We start from the raw sequence: 15481 nt of genomic DNA, 5'->3' as shown, positions 1-15481 counted from the left end.
GCATTGTCACAAAGCTCTGCCTGTCAGCTTCAGCTTGGAGGTTTGGAGCTTGGTGGAAGGGGTAAATGTGGATGTCTTGGACTGTGTGGCCTCATGGCTAAAGCCAGTCTGTCACCAAAGGAGTCACAGAGGGCTCTGAAGCTCTTATCTAGATGAAGATGGGTTTGTGTCAAGTTGCCTCCTGGAGCTTTTTATTCCTGTCTATTTTACTTTTTGATACAGGTTGGATTGCAAATGAACATTTATGTTTGAGGGCAAGATGTGGGAGATGACCTGTGATGTAACCTCAGTGCCCCACCTCCTAATCCCCGTCCACCCTGACAGAACCCGCCTCTTTTCCCTCCCTGTGTGTGCCTGTCGCTTCTGGCTTCCACATTTCTGCTGGCAGTGAGGATGCTGCGCCCCAGTCACTTCCCCACACCCACCCCCAGATTCTCCCCTGCCAGTGCCCAGCTCCACTGTGACCTCTTCCTAATTCCGCAGAGCTGGCACTGCCTGATCCCTGCTCTCCATGTGCAGGGCCTGCTATCTGGGTCTCTGCGTGGCCCTTCACACACCTGGCTTTGAGTTCTGACTCCTTCAGGACGAGTCTCATCTCCTCTAGGCTCCGTTCTCTGGAGGCAGTGTCTGAGAGTGGGCCTTTTCTGCCCCACGGCGGGTGGGCAGCATTGCAGAGTGGAGTCCGAGTTCCTGGGTTCACATTCCAACTCTGCCACCACTAGCTGTGGGATCTAGATCAAATCGCCTAAGCCTCTCTGGGCGTTGTTTTCCTCCACTGGAAAACGAGGATGGTAGTAATTCTGTTTTGCTAGGGAGGTTGAGCACATCAGTGCCTGACCCCTGGTGAGAGCCCCGCAAGTAGGAGCTGTGCGAGGAGAACAATGGTTATTGTAATTACTGTTTATGCCTAGGAGATGGTCTGTCTTTTGAGAGATGGAGGGAAGAATCTCCGGAGTTTGAGTTTTTAGACTTTCTCTCTAGTGACTTGAGGAGGCTCGTATGATAAGGAAACTGAGACCAGGAGAGAGAGGGCAGTTTGTGTGCGGTGTGGGAACTGCCCACCTTAGCCAGGAAGCCTGGCAGAGTTTCCTCTCTCGGTTACACCTGTTTTTTGTCTTCTCTTCTTTCATCAGGGTTAACGTGCTCAAGTTCTCTAGTTGCAGTGTCCTCCCTGGTGTCCACGTTGAGGAGTATCTAAAATTTATGCTGGATAAATTGACCTGGCCGGCAAGTGCTGTGGCTGCCCTCACGCCCAGGGACCTGTACCCCAGACTATGTGCACTGTGGGCTGCAGCCTCCAGGGGCCTCCCGACCAGCCTCCCTGTGCTCCGGGAAGGGGGAAAGGATGGTGGCAGGGAGAAGTGACCTGGGCTAGGTCTTGAGACAGGTGACTAGGACACAGATAGAGGAGAGGCTGGGAGCTAGGCTCTGGAGCAGGATGGTCTGGGTTCAAATCTCTGCTGGACCACCTCTTGCTTGTGTTTTAGTTTCTTCCTCTTTGTGAAGGGGATAATAATTGTCCGCATCTCTCGGCATTTAGAAAGGGAAGGTGCTTAACCACAAGCTCAGTCCACGTTAGTTATGGTTGGCGCTGTAGTTGATCACGTAGTTAACGACTCAGGAGCTCGTTTTAATCCTCCCAATAGCAGTGGGAGATGCGCACTGTTGTCACCCCCTTTTAAGATCCAGCGAGGTGGACAGCTTGGCCTGGAGTGGTTCAGACTTGGAGGGGTTACCATCAGGGTCTGGTGGTGTCTGAGGGGCCGCTCTAGTCAGATGAAGCTGAATTGTTCTGTGAGGCACTGGAAACGAGGAGACCATCAGAGCTGGCCAAGGTGGAAGTGGTTATGTCTGCAGGTGCTTGTGTGCTTGCGAAGTGGTGGGGACTCGGCCCCGTTCAGACCTGAGGTCTGGCTCCGTGAGGCGGGGCGTGGATTCACCTCACCCCTGGGCCGGCCAAGGATCGGCCTGTCCGGGCAGGTCTAGGGTGGCGGTCGGTGGAGGTTTGCTGGAGTTATTACGCAGCCATCACTGATTTGTGCTACCTGCCCAGGCAGAGGCCAGGTGAGGAGAAATGAATGTCATGGCAGGGCCTTCACTCAGGCTGCACCCTCTGCCTGGATCCCCTGCTCTCCTTACTCCAGGGCAGCTCCTGCTTGGCCATTGACAGGAGTGTTAGCATCACCTATTCACAAAAGCTCTCCTTGATTCACCTGCAGGTTAAGTCAGTGGTTCTGAGGAGAGGAGAGGGGAGGAGAGGAAAGTTGGTCTCTGGACCTGCAGCATCAGCATTAGCTGGGAACTTACTAGAAATGCTAATTGTCCAGCCCCACCCAAAACCTCCTGAATCAGAAACTGGGGGTTGAGGGGGATCCAGCAATCTGTTTTAAGTTCTTCAGGTGATTCTAATGCATACTACAGTTCCAGAAACGCTTGGTTAGGTAATAAAAATAAATTGACACTTCTTTCTTTGGGCTCTTAATGTATTCAGACACCCAGCAAATGTGGGGGACCCAGAGGAAAGCCCAGTTTCTCTTTACCTTGTCTTCAGGAAACACCATCTTGTACCAACTTCCCCTCCCCAGGAAATAATCTTGTGCCACATTGATGGGGTTCAACATGATTAGAGCAGACAGTGCTGGGGCCCCTTGAAGAAGGTGGGGTTGGAGGACTTGAAGGTGGGAGGCCTTGTAGGTGACAAGGATGGGTGCCAGGGACAAGCTGGCTGTGTTTTGGTGCTGGGGTCAGAGAATGGGTCCTTCAGAGAAGGGTGTGCACTGGGGCTGGGGGTCAATGCATGCATGTGTGATCATGCCTTGTGATCCAGTGGGCTGAGGGGCCTCAGCTGTCACCAGTCCAGTGGTTTGAAGCATCTCAATAATTTTGGTGATAATGATCATATAATTGCTGCTCACGTTTGTGGGGAGTTCATCAGTTCTTGCTGGGCACTTCCGTGTAATTTTTTTTCACTTCCATGTAATCTTATTTGGAGTAATCACCAGAGTAATCCTGGGGCCCCATTTTATAGATGAAAATACTGAGGGCTCACAGCCATAATAAGGTGGTAGATCTGGGAATTCTGTAGGGGTGCTTGCACGCATGATCTCATTGGAAGAAGGGCCGTGGGGGATTGTCTCGTTGTATTTGTGTGGCAGGCTTTCTTTATAAAGCTGCAGAAATACATATCCTGTCAAATGAGTAAATCAGGCTCTGCTGAGGGGGCGGTGATGGGGTTGTATTAGGGTGGATAGGGCTCAAGCCTCCCAGCTGGGGCCTCCACTGTAGACAGTGTCATTCTCCCAGTCTTATGGAGGGCCATTTGAGGCACAAAGAGGGCACAGTGCTGAATTCAGGGTCCTAGAGAGAGGGCAAAGGATAAAATCAGAGAGAAAAGTGGGTCTTCTTTGGTTCCATCAGAAAGGGTGAGGAGTCAAGATCAGAGCCCGCTGTCCACCTGCTGTTCTTTGCTGTCTCAGTGCCCCCAGGGTACTATCCAGGAGTCCAGGGGCTTTCCTGACACCGTGTAGGAACCCCTTCATCTCTCAATGGGGACTGGCGGCCCAGAGAGGAGCAGGCCCACACAGGCCACACGCTGTGTCACGCGTAGGACCAGACGCAGAGGCTCTCTCTGTTCTGACCAGGGAAGGGTTTGTTTCCTGAAAACTGTCCCTGCACCCGCTCCCCTTCTTTGGCAGGCTGGGTAGCTGTAGCCCTCAGGGTGGCCCAGACCAATGCTGGGGGTGGGGATGGGTGTGTCTGGGGGAGAAAGCTGCCAAGGAGGGTGGGGCAGCATCCAAGAGGAAGAACACCAAGAAGCCCAGACCCCAGACGGAAACCAAATGTATTTTCTAGGTCCTGAGAGGATATTTGGAACAATGGAAGTGGGATGGGGGAAGTCAGACTATAAAAAGGGCTTCTTGATATCCTTAAAAAAGAAGAGTTGCGTCTTTAGGTTTGACTTTTGTTTCTCTGAAGGATGTTTATGTAACTTCCTGAACGCAGGATCCCAGGGTTCCGTGAAGTTTGTCAGATGCTGTTGTTTATAGACTCAGGGCTGTGGAGCTGGGAAGGACTTGATAGGATGGTCTCTCCCCTTCATAGCTGGTGAAACTGAGACCCTGAGAGGTGGCAGGTGGTTGCCTGAGGTCGCATAGTGAGGCGCGGGAGGGAGCCTGTGTCTTGCAGTGCCTCGAAGGGCTGGTTGTCTTGATTTACTATTCCCAGGGCCCCAGCTGGCCTGGAGGCTGGCAGGGACTGTGCAGGGTCCCCCCTTGGAGCCGCTCAGAGCTGCTGGAGTCGGGACAAGGCCAGTCTGCTCTGCAGCAAGGTGGGCCCTTTGGATGGTAGGGAAGAGACATGGTGTGTGCTCGGTGATGCCACCCACTTCCAGATGCTGGGGCCCAGCTGTACACCATCTGCCCAGCAGCTGGGAGCTGTGAGTCACACCCAGTGGGTGCAGGGGCGAGGGCTATTGTGTATCGTGATTCATTCTGTTCTCCCAGCCCTGAAGGAATGACTAGGCCCTGAGCTCTGATTCGTGCCCACGCCTGTGGACTAAAGCGGCCGTTTGGGCTCTGAGTTCAGCCATGCGGGGCCCAGAGAGCCTGGGAGAGTCCCCCTCCTCTGCTGTCTCCTATCTCTGGAGTATTGCATGATCTGGATCCATCCATTCTCACCAGTGCAGCATTTTGTAGGGGATTTCTGTGGATTCTTTCTCTGCAGAGAGAATCTGTAGGTTTCGTCAGGTTGTTAGAGGACTGTATCCCCCAGAGTACTGGCGGGAGGGCAGGGGGTGGCGTATGAGAGAAGGTTGCTGGAGAGGCAGTGTGGTTCTAGTCGAAAGTAGCCTGGTGGCAGCGTAGTATTGTGGTTCACAGTGTGGTCTCCGAGGCCATTGTAGGTTTTTCTAAGCTGACTCCTCCTCTAAGCCAGCTCCTGAGTGACCTTGTGTAAGTTACTGTTTCTGTGCTTCAGTCTCCCCATCTGTAAAATGGGAAGAATAAGAATAGTTATCTCATGGTGTTACAGACTTTTAATAAGATCGTGTGTATAAAGGACTTATCCTGGTGCCTGGTACAAAGTAATCACTTGGTTAAAGTTTGCTGTTATTATCAGTTTCAGCTTTGCTGCTAATTTGCTGTGTGATCCTGTTAAGTGCCTTATCTTGGGGTCTTAGTCTCCACCTCCAGCTCTGCACTCTGTGTAGGGCTTTCCAGGAGCTGCAGGGCAAGGTTGGAGAGCAGGGGTGGGCAGGGAAGGGAGGGAGGATCGTCTGCATCCTGGGACTCCCTAGCTCAGGCCCTCACTAGTGCCTTGAACATGGCTTTGTCCTGAGGCAGGATTATGTAACCAGTGGGGCCCAGCCAGGCAGGACGTTATTCTCAACCTCATTTTGTCCTCCATTGTCTCTTCCTCTCCCTTCCCCCAGTGGAGCTGTTGCATTAGCTGACCTGTTCCTCAAGCTCCAGGGACGAATTGATTTAGTTCGGAGGTTTGCTGGGCAAGCGGCCCTCCAACCCCGACCCCGGTCACCTGGGGACAGAGTTGTTGCTTCTGTGCCTGCTTCGGGGATGGAGACGGGAACTCCTTTTTAGGCGGAGAGGCAGGCTATAGGCTGGGGAGGCCCTTGACCAATGGCCCCATGGTTCCAGCAGACACGCCCACCCCCTCCCCATGAGTCCCTCTGCAGGAGTGGCCTCCCCATCCTTGCAGCCCAGCACCAAGCTTCCTCTCTCAGGAAGCCCCCCTGGTACCTCGGCTGCAGAGAGGTCTCCTCTGCTGAGCTCTGCATTCTGTTCTCTTTAAGAAAACAGAGGCCACAAACTGGCAGGCCATATCCACCCCACGGGCAGATTTCACCTGGTCCATGCCAAATATTGAGCTAGTTGCCAACAGGAGATTTTTACGTAAGAATCCCAACTTCTGGCTTTCCTTCAAAAATGAGAAGATCAGAAAACATTGAGCCTACATTCTCCAGTGGCTACTGCTGGAGAAGAGGCACATTCACTCCACTTTGCCCCATCCCCACCCAGCCACTTTGCACACTTACACACTTTATAGTCTAGGCATCTGAGTTTTCTTCCCTGTCCTGAAGAAGGCACGGCCTGCCTTCTCTCCTGTGTTGTGTGGTGCCCCACCTGTCTGCTTTGTGGGCCCTTTGAGGATGGGGGGCTGACTCATCTCTGTCCCTGAAAGCATTGTGCTCAGGTTCAGGACTGTGTACACAGCAGGAGCATAATAAGTGCTTCCTTTATGAATGAAGGCGGGGCAGCGGTGCTCCTCGCCAGCTGTGAAGATTCCATTTAATAGAAGCCTCTGGATCAGCCTGCCCCGTGGCCCGAGAATCCTCCTCCTGGATAAGCTGTGGCTGCTTAGCCACTGACCCAGGCAGCTTCTTAAGCTGCGGATAAACACTCAAAGTGTTGTCCCCACAGTATAGCCAAGGAGAGGGACATTTCCCCTGCAGCTGTCACCACGTTTCACTCTTCGCGGGGGTTTGGAGGAGCTTGGGGCCAGAGGGAGGCTGGCATCAGCAGCCTTCAGAGGGCACCGAGTACAGACCTCTGCCTCCTGGGGGGCCTGGGGATAGAGGTGCTGGGGGAGGATCAGTTCAGGAGTTTACTGGACTGGGCTTCCCCTCCTTCAGGCCTTTCTCTGCCCAATTCTTCTCTTAGGGTGTGCGCTTTAGTCATCAGCTCCTTTGTCCAGATGCCTGTCCGTCCAAGGCTTATTTCACTCTTAATTGAAAACCTAAACTTCCCTTGAGGCCAGCTAAGGTGTCTCCTCCTGGAAGAGGTCTTAGCTGAGAGGTCACAGTTGTTCTGGGTATAAGAAGAACCTGGGAAGCTTATTTTTTTAAAAAAAGCGTGCAGATTTCTGTCTCCCTATCTTTGATTCCTTCAGTCTGGGGTCCAGCATCCCCATCCCTAGGAGGTTCAGACACGAGGATCTGTAGACACATTTTGAGGACCCTGTCTTAGTTCAGGGAGCCCAAGACTGGTAGGGAGGACCCCAGGGTGGCAGTTGTGCTGTGTGACATCATCGTGTTCCTTTCCCACTCTGGGCTGCTTTTTCACCCTCTGTGCACCAACACGCTGGGCTCTTCCTGGTGGTTGTGGCCCCAAGTGTCTGGTGAGCCGTCCTTGGAGAGGGTGATGGGCATATTGGGGCAGGTGCCAGTGTCTGGGTGGGGTCAGGGCCCTCAGTCCTGGGCCTACCTTGGCCAGACACAGAGAGGTTTCACATTCTTCAGGTAACAGCTCAGGTGAGGAGTGCCCTGATGTTGGGGGAGGAGGCAGGCTGGAAGCTGGGTCAGAATGGGCAGAGGCAGTGCCTGTGCCCAAGGAAGTTGGAGAACTGGCCTGGGTGGCCCAGTGATCCGGCCACATGCTGAGGGGCGCCCCTCTGTGTGGTCCTGTGGCAGGCAGGCTGAGGCTTCAAGTGCAGGCCTATGGAAGCCATTTACAGTTGAGTAAACTGAGGCACACAGAGGGAGGGACTCTCCCAGTGTCACACACAAGTGTGTGGAAAGCTGGATGTGGGCTCCAGGTCTTCAGCTTCCATTCAAGGGCACAGTTCTCTGTCTTCACCTCCCTCTGCAGGGTCTGAGCCAGATCACCCAGCTGGGATAATCTCTGATTGTCTGTGACAACCTCAAGGCTTGGGCCTGGAAAAGTGAAGGCACCATCTCACAGCCACCCTCGAGGCATGAAACCGGTTGGGTGTGCAAATTACCCCCTCAAACATCCTCCATCCCATTTTTTTCTTTTTCCTTAAACTGTCTCTAATGGACCAGCTGCCTCTGTGCCCGTTTCCGCCTGGCACTGGGCTTCATGCTCTTTATTCTGGGAACAAAGCTTCCTTCTGATGGTCCTCCTGCTGACAACAGGAAAAGGGCAGGCGTGGCACTGGGCCTCCCTCCTCCACCTCCTCTAGCTGGGAGCAAGGGGCAGCCTTTGTCAGATGCAGGACCCCAGCAGCGCTGGCAGGCTGGGAGGGAACCCAGCTGCAGTCCAGTCCATGTTCCCGCTGGGACTGGAGCTGCCCCGTGAGCCCAGCTGTGGCCAAAAGGGTGGCAGAGGTGTTGGACAGGGTCTGGTGTAAGTCCTGCTCTGGTTTAAGCGGTTACTCGTCCCAGGCTTGTTCATGTGACAGCCCTCAGGGTTCCAGCTGGCACAGGTGGAGTATCATTTCAGCCTCCAGGCCACCCTGGTCTCCTAGGGGCTGCAGAAACCAAAAGGTGCTCAGATGGGGGAAGCCATAGTCCCTCAGCCAGTATATTTTTATTAAGCATCTACTTTGTTCCAGGCACTTTTCTGGGCACTGGGACACAGCAGTGAAAAAAATAGACCCGGTGCCTGCTTTGGACTCAGATGACATTCTAATGGTGGAAGAGAGTCAGCAGACCGACAAGTACTAGCTGTTTGTCAGGTGGCCAGGAGTGCCTGCAAGAATTAAGCTGAGTTGGGGTAGACAGTGTGGCTGGAGGGAGTGGCTCTGCTATGTTGAGGGGTCATGGCAAGTCTCTGGTAAGGGGGCAGCAGACTCCAGGAGGGACCTGGGGAGCCGCAGGGTATTTGGGGAAGAACATTCCAGGCTGAGGGAGCAGCAGTGCAAGGCTTTGAAGCAGGAGGGCACGGCGCGTGCTTGAGGAGCAACAAGGAGGCTGGTGTGGCGGGGGCAGGAGAACAAGAGCTTCCCGGGAGGAGATGGAGCCCCAGGGAGTGCGGAGGGACTGATCGCCTAGGGCCTCCTGGCCCTTCAAGACAACTTTGCTCTTTAGTCTAAGTAAAGCCCGAGGGGCTGGGGCTGCCTTGTTTCGACACACATTTGAGAGGGATCCTGCGGGCTGCGGCATGGAGAGGAGACTGGAGGAGGTGAGGTGCCTCAGTCGTGCAGACGCCAGAGGACGGCGTAGCGTGGGATGTGGGGTCGGACTCTGGATTGGTTTTGCAGGATATGCTGATGGATCAGATGTAGGGTGTGAGAGGAATGGTGTCAACGGCAGGGTTTCTGGGCTGAGGGACTGGGAAGGCATTTACTGAGACAGAGAAGGCTGCAGGACAGCAGGTTTGGGGAGAGAAATGGGGATTTCCGGTCAGACGTGTTAGGTCGGAGTATACCCAGGGAGGGGGGCACATGGGTAGAGGTTGGTCCTGAGCCTGCGCGTGTCCCTGTTGTTGAAGGGGTGATTCCTACAAGGGGCGTGAGGCATGCCCTGAGAAGCTATTCCACAAGAACAAATATTTCCTGGGCCCTTCCTGCACCTTTCTGTCTTTGCAAACCTCCTGCTTCTCCCTTCCTTCTAGACAGAGGGAGAGGCAGATTCTGAGGACTCATTGTCTTGGTGGTGGTCCTGGCCTTTCTGCCTGATGTGCCTCTTGGGTAGGAGTTCTTCCTGGAGTGAGGGACTGGGGTGGGGAGCCCTGAAAAGGGAGGCCAGAGGCCTCAGGCCTTTCCCTGGCTTGGTTGCCCGCAGAGAGAGCTTTCTCTCTGTTCCTTGGTTTCCCCTCCTGCGCATAGAAGTGTTGAGCTGGCCCCAGGGTTCTGCAGGTGACAGGGAGCACTTGAGGAGGCCATGTGCACAATGTTTAAGAACCTGGCTTGAAGTCCAGGTGTGGGTGTGAATCCTTGCTCTGCCACTTGACTGTGAGACTCTGGGCCAGTGACCTAAGCTCTCTGAGCCTCAGTTTTCTCATCTGTGAAGATGGGCCAACCATAGTATCTGCATCTCAGAGTTACCATGACGGTTAAATGAAAAAACACACGCAAAGCACTTAGCAAAGGCCCGAGCGTATACACACCGGATTAACAGGGGCTGATAGTAACAGTGACCATGCAGTCAGGTTAAGGGGTTTTCCCGGGTAGGTGGTGGGAGCCATGGAAGGCTGTTGAGTAGGAGCATGGTGCACATGTGGTTTGAGGAGACAGCTGTGAGAGTGGAGGCTTGGGCTGAGCCCCTTCCACCGGCCGGAGTGAGTAGTGAGGGCTGACCTTGAGGGACTATCCTGCCTTTCCTCAGCTGAGGGTCTCCACTGACTTGGTGTGGGCAGCCTCTGCCTTGCACAGACTCCTTGGGAAGGGGGTTGTCATTTTCCCTAAGATCTCCTACGGGACCCCTTGTCTCTACATCCCAGTGGCTGACCTTAGGGAACGTGAGTGTGGGGCTTTGAGGGGTGGGTGATGTTGAGGGTCCTTGAGTTATTTGCATGCAGGGCTCTGGACAGGATCGGCGGGGGCAGGGCAGGCCTGGAGTGGCATTCCACTGGGCACTTGGATGTGACCTCGGCTTCTGGTCTGGGTCCAGGCTGGGCAGTGCTTGCTCCAGTGGAGCCATGAAGAGGTTGACAACAGGCGGAATGTGGCCCCCTTAGGACCCACACTTCAGTGGTGCCCAGGCATGCCGGCCGAGCTCTGTGCTTTTGCAAGCCTGTTTCCCAGCATTTGAATCGTGCCAGGACGGCCAAGGACGTTTCAGATTCCCCCAAGGCTGGCAGCCAGGCTGTCACCAGGCATTGCTTGTTTTCCCAGGGTCCAAGGGTTTTTCTGGATGGAGAGGGCTCTGGAGATATTCCAGGAACTTTTCTTAACAGCTGGGTAAATTGAGATCCAGAGAGAGCAAGGCACTTGACCAAGGTCTCACAAGGCCGCCTCCCTCCTATCTGTCACCTCCCTCTGTTCCCATGTCCCTTGCTCAGACTCCTGGCCTCCTGCCCGGACGTTTGTAACAGCCTTCTTCTTGTGGGCTCTCCAAGAGCTTTGTTTGTCTTCCTATTATCATCATCTTGCTATAACCTGCCAGGCACACACACCATCTGAGTGTCTGGTCTCCTTTCCCCTCTAGTCCCTGGCAGAGCCGTGCAGTGCAGAGGTTCTGAGCGCAGGCCTCAGAGCCAGACTGAAGTTTGAATCCCAGCTCTGCCCCTTCCTAACACAGTGAAGTAAGATACTCCACATTTCTGAGCCTCAGTGTCTCCATCTGTGAAATGAAAACAGTAGCAGTGCTTAATTTACAAGGATGTCATGGTGGTTAAATGAGTTACTGTGTGACGTTCTGGGTAGGATACCTGCACAGAGTGAGCTGTCAAAAATGGTCGTTGTTGTAAAGGCCCATCCATGCTGTCTGAACTGAAAAGTCAAGGGCACAGAGGAGTAGGCGAAGCTCTGGACTGGAAGGCAGAAGATGCAGGCTCCAAGTTCATGGCCAAATGCTGACTTGCTGTGTACTTTTTGGGAAATCACTCTCCTGAGAATCCCAATTTCCTCATTTGAGGAAGAAGGAAGAAATCCCTGCTTAGAAGGTTGTCATGTGATGCCAGAGCAAGCAGTGTCTGTGAAAAAGCTTTGCATCTGTGTAATGATTTTAAAATGGCAGCTTGGTGGCTGTGGTGTGCAGATGGTGACAGGGACGTTGTAGCCACAGTGGTGGACAGCTGGCTCGGCTGGAGGTTGGTCAGCCTGCAAATGCTGAGCGCCCACGCGGGCTTCCCATCCCTGCCTGCCTAGCTTGCCTCCACCAGCCCGCCTTTCGCATTAGCCTCAGCATTGCACACTCGAAGATGTGGGAGGTGCAAAGACCCGATGGCATCTTCCGGGCCCTAGTGGGTTTGGGGTTATCGGTGGCGGATGCTGTGGAATGTAGGATTAATACCAGACACTGGTTCGAATCTCAGCTCAGCACTTCCCGACTGGTAGCTTGAGCCAGTTGCTTAACTTTTACGAGCCTCACTTCCCACACTTGTAAGATGAGGCCTTGATGAAGCAGAAGCCAAGCATTTTAGCAAAGGCGTAGCATGTGGTTATACAGGGAGGTTGTATCATGTGTCTCCCGCCTGAAGCATGGTGTGTGATGAGTTTATGGATGGTGGGGAGTGGGGGCCATTGTGCCCATTTCTGGGGATGAGCTGTGGAGGCCAGTTTATGCTCCCTGCAGAATCACCCACCTAGGAGTTAGGAGGGCCCTTGGAGTCATCTGGCGCCGTGCCATTCTACTGGTGAACAAAGCAAGCCCGAAAGGAGCTGATGCTGGGCTGGGGTCACTGGCTGGTGAGTGCAAGGCTGGGCCTAGGGTGAGGCGAGGGAGGCACTTAGACTGTGGGGAGGTGCCGCGGCGAGACTCCTCATCGTTGCACGGGTGCACTCCAGCCCCCCGAGAGTGGGCGCCTCCTTCATGTTTGTGCCTGGCGCCTTGACGCCTCACCCTAGCCCAGTCTAGGACTAGAACTCCAGTCTCTTGACTCCAGGAACTCCTGACTCAAGCCTTGGGGGTATGGGGACACCTGTGAGGCACCTTCCAGAGTCACATCGAGGCCCCCTGGCCCCTTTAAAAGAGGCCTGCGATAAGTGGGTCGCCTTCCCCGTGCTTGTCTGTGTTCCTGTGCCCCCTCGCTGTCTGTGATCACGCCCCTCCCCCCACCTGCTGCCCCTTCCCCTGCCAGCTGTGCCTCCATGTAAGCGTTTGAGCCCCTCACCCCGAGGGAGCTGTGTTGGTAGCGGGCTCCCGTCGTGGTAACAAGCTGCAGCGAGTCTGGAGAGATGAGGCTGCTTTCATGTGGGCCCTGATGAAACCTCCCTGGTCTCAGCAGGCCCAGGTTGTGCCCATCAGGCCTCCAGGAGATTAGGGGGCTTCTGCAGCTCCCAGCGCCTCAAGGCTTTCCCTTCCTCTTTGTTGCCCCCTGCGTACCTGGCTTCCCTCCACTCTGGCCACAGGGCCTGGAGCGTTTTCAGTTTCCCCAAGGGTTTTGTGCCTTCTGGGAAGCTTGGTCTTAGGGTGTCCATCTGGGCCAGTCTCCCCATCATCACCTCTGGGCCTATGGGCTGGGCCTCAGGTGACTTGTTAAGGAGTGGCCAAGGCTGTTAATCCTGCGGGGTTCCTGGGGTCTCCCCAAGCTGGCAGGAGCCTCGGCCACCCTTGTGGTATGACATGAGAAGCCTTGGACAGACGGCTCCATCCCCAGGTCATACATATACGAACATGCCACTTTTTTTCCCCACTGCTGCTCTTGGAGCCTGAAACTCCGTCATTTGCAAGTTGCCTTGTGCTCTCCCTGGCGTCCTCTAAAAAGGCAAATACGTTTGCAGGTGGACGCTGTTAACATGTTTTCTGCTGAAGAGCAAATGCAGGCTAGCCTAGCCCTCGTCCAGTTGCCTGTGTGACCATGGCCGAGTTGCTTCTCCTCTCTGGGCCTTGTAAGGCCTTTTTCAGCTCTTGTACTTCCACACTCTGGCAGTTACCCTTGTCGCCCCCCTGCAGGATGGGGCGCCGGGAGAGGCCTGGCAGCGGAGCTGGGGTTGGGGCAGGGGCCAAAAGCCAACATCACAGACTCTCTGACCACCAGCTGGCCTAATGTGGGGACGTTGGTCCTTCTTCCTCTTCTTCTTGGGACAGGTGGGGAAACTGAGGTCTGGAGTGAGGAAGGGCCTTGCATTGATCACATAGAAAGTCAGTCAGAGCTGCAGTCAGAGCCCAGTTATCCTTGCTGCCAGCGAGGGCTCCTCCACTCCGGGCTGCCACCTTTCCTGAGAGGAATTCGAGGGCCCATTGACATCAAGGTCAGGGATGTGCTTTCTCCTCTTCTGTGGAAGGCACCTCTGAGGGGGGTCCCCTGCCTGCTGTGGGGTCCCTGGGCCTGGGGCAGAGCAGGGAAAGACATCCTCTTCCAGAGGGTCAGAAGGTAGGATCTGGTGGCTTCTGGCAAGAGACATGGTAAGAAGGAGGCCTGGAGGCTTCCCGGAACGTGCTTGGTGGCTCAGGGTGCCCTAGGGCCCTCCCTCCCTCCCAGGAGGGGACTGGGCCGACAGTAATGCCATTTGTCCTGGCTCTGGGATTAGGTGCGGCTGTGTTAAGTGAGGAGTGCGGAGCCATTAAGAGGACGCGGCGAAGTGAAGTGGAGCTGAGCTGAGCGGCTGCTGTCTGGAGCTCTGGTGGGTCCTGTTGTTCTCTCCCCCGCCTCCCTGTACCCTCTTACCACAGCCCTGTGTCCCCTCCCTCCTGTCCAGTCCTCCCAGGTCTGTCTAATGTGTGTGTGCCCACAGCGTGTGCGTGTTCATACCCATGCAGGAGGGGCCTGGGGGTGCAGGCAGTGGTGCAAGCTGGCCCCCAAGCCTGGCGCTGGGTTGTGTCTGCGTTCAGGACCAGAAGCAGGTTCCTCAAGTGCCCCAGCTCCCAGGATTGCCCCAGGGAGATGGCACAGGGCTGACCTGGCAGATTCCTGATGGAGGAGAAGGGGACTGTGGCGGAGGGGTGGGAAGGAAGGGCTCAGCTTCTCTTTCAGCTTCTCCTGACAGCTCAGCAAGTCCATAAATCCACCTGAAGCCAGCAGGTCTGGGAGATAAAGATTTACCTCAGGGCCATGGCGGGAGCTAGAGGGATGAGGTCCTGGGGTGCTCACATGTTACACTTGTGGCTTCGGTCCTGTCTAGACGGTGAGGCTGCAGCTTGTCAAAGCCAGAGGGGCCCCTACAGAGTTTCCATATTTTTAAGTTGGCTTTTGGGGTGGGAGCTGGTCACAACCACCCTGAATTTGTATGGAATGTGGCGTCTGTCTGGGGAGAGTCCTCTACCAGTCTTCATGAAATTCTCAAAGGATTCTGTAACCTCAGGAGGTCACCAGCTTCTGATTTGATCCACACTGGTCATTGTCCAGTCAAGGAAACAGGCTCAGAGAAGGGAAGGGTCTGGCCCAGAGGTACACAAGGAGCCAGTGGAGGCACGGGGATGTTGGTGTGGACTCCAGGCCCACATGGACTTTTGCTTCTGTATCCGGGAGGTGGAGGCCCCTCGAGTATTCCCGCCTCTAGGAATCTCTCAGGGGTCATCTGGCAACCTGGGGTGGGCAAATGGCAGGGCAGGGGCAGGGGCTGCCCAGCATTTCCTGGCTCTTCTCTAGGGGGTGGCAGACAGGGAGGAGATCAGGGCATGATAAACCTGTTTCTACTTTGTTGGGAGAAAATGACAAATAACTGAGGTCATGATTGGGAGGTGCTTGCTATAGTACCCGGCGTGCAGCAGACCTGTGAGGCGTGCCTGTCACCATTGTCCTTTATGTTGGCCCTGTGAGCTGAGATCTCCTGCTTCTGACCCTCACTCTACATCTCTCTCCCTTTCCTTAGCATGAGTCCTCTCCCTGGGGCAGAGAGGCAGCCTCCCTTTCCCATGTGGGGTCTCTGCTTGTCTGGGAAGACAGAGGCCCCTCGGGGCAGGGGAAGGTGACGACTCTTTGGCTGAGGTCCTGCCTTTCTGGGGACCTGTGGTGCCCCATCTGTCCATGAAGGAAGGCTTTCTTGTTGTCAGAAAAGCCAGTCAGCCTGCCTTTAGGCAGCTGCGGTGGTCATCTGCAGGAGGCCTGTCTCTGGGACTGTTCTGGCAAGAACAGTGAGGAATGCTGGGCAGCTGTACAGAGGTTACGAGCTGTATGGGGGTCCAAGGTAGGCCGGCCTGGGACTGTCCTAGCTCCACGCCTACCCAGCTGCGTGACCTTGA

At 55.0% G+C, this 15481-nt stretch overlaps 1 protein-coding gene across 9 annotated transcripts in view; it reads left to right on the top strand.

The window, feature by feature from the left end:
- NDST1 (N-deacetylase and N-sulfotransferase 1) overlaps positions 1-15481 on the top strand; it is a 58729-nt gene that overhangs the window by 4800 nt on the left and 38448 nt on the right. For 4 of the 9 annotated variants that reach the window (XM_072954724.1, XM_072954728.1, XM_072954705.1 and 1 more), the window contains one exon: positions 13831-13923. The exons of the other annotated variants lie outside the window; for them this stretch is intronic. The gene's annotated coding sequence lies outside the window, so the exon portion shown is untranslated. The remainder of the gene's footprint in view (positions 1-13830; positions 13924-15481) is intronic. 9 annotated transcript variants of the gene reach the window in all.

The sequence above is a fragment of the Vicugna pacos genome, chromosome 3 (genome assembly GCF_048564905.1).
Source record: "Vicugna pacos chromosome 3, VicPac4, whole genome shotgun sequence".
Classification (NCBI taxonomy): Eukaryota; Metazoa; Chordata; class Mammalia; order Artiodactyla; family Camelidae; genus Vicugna; species Vicugna pacos.
Note: the sequence above shows the minus strand (reverse complement) of the source record. Positions and strands in the feature narration are given on the sequence as shown.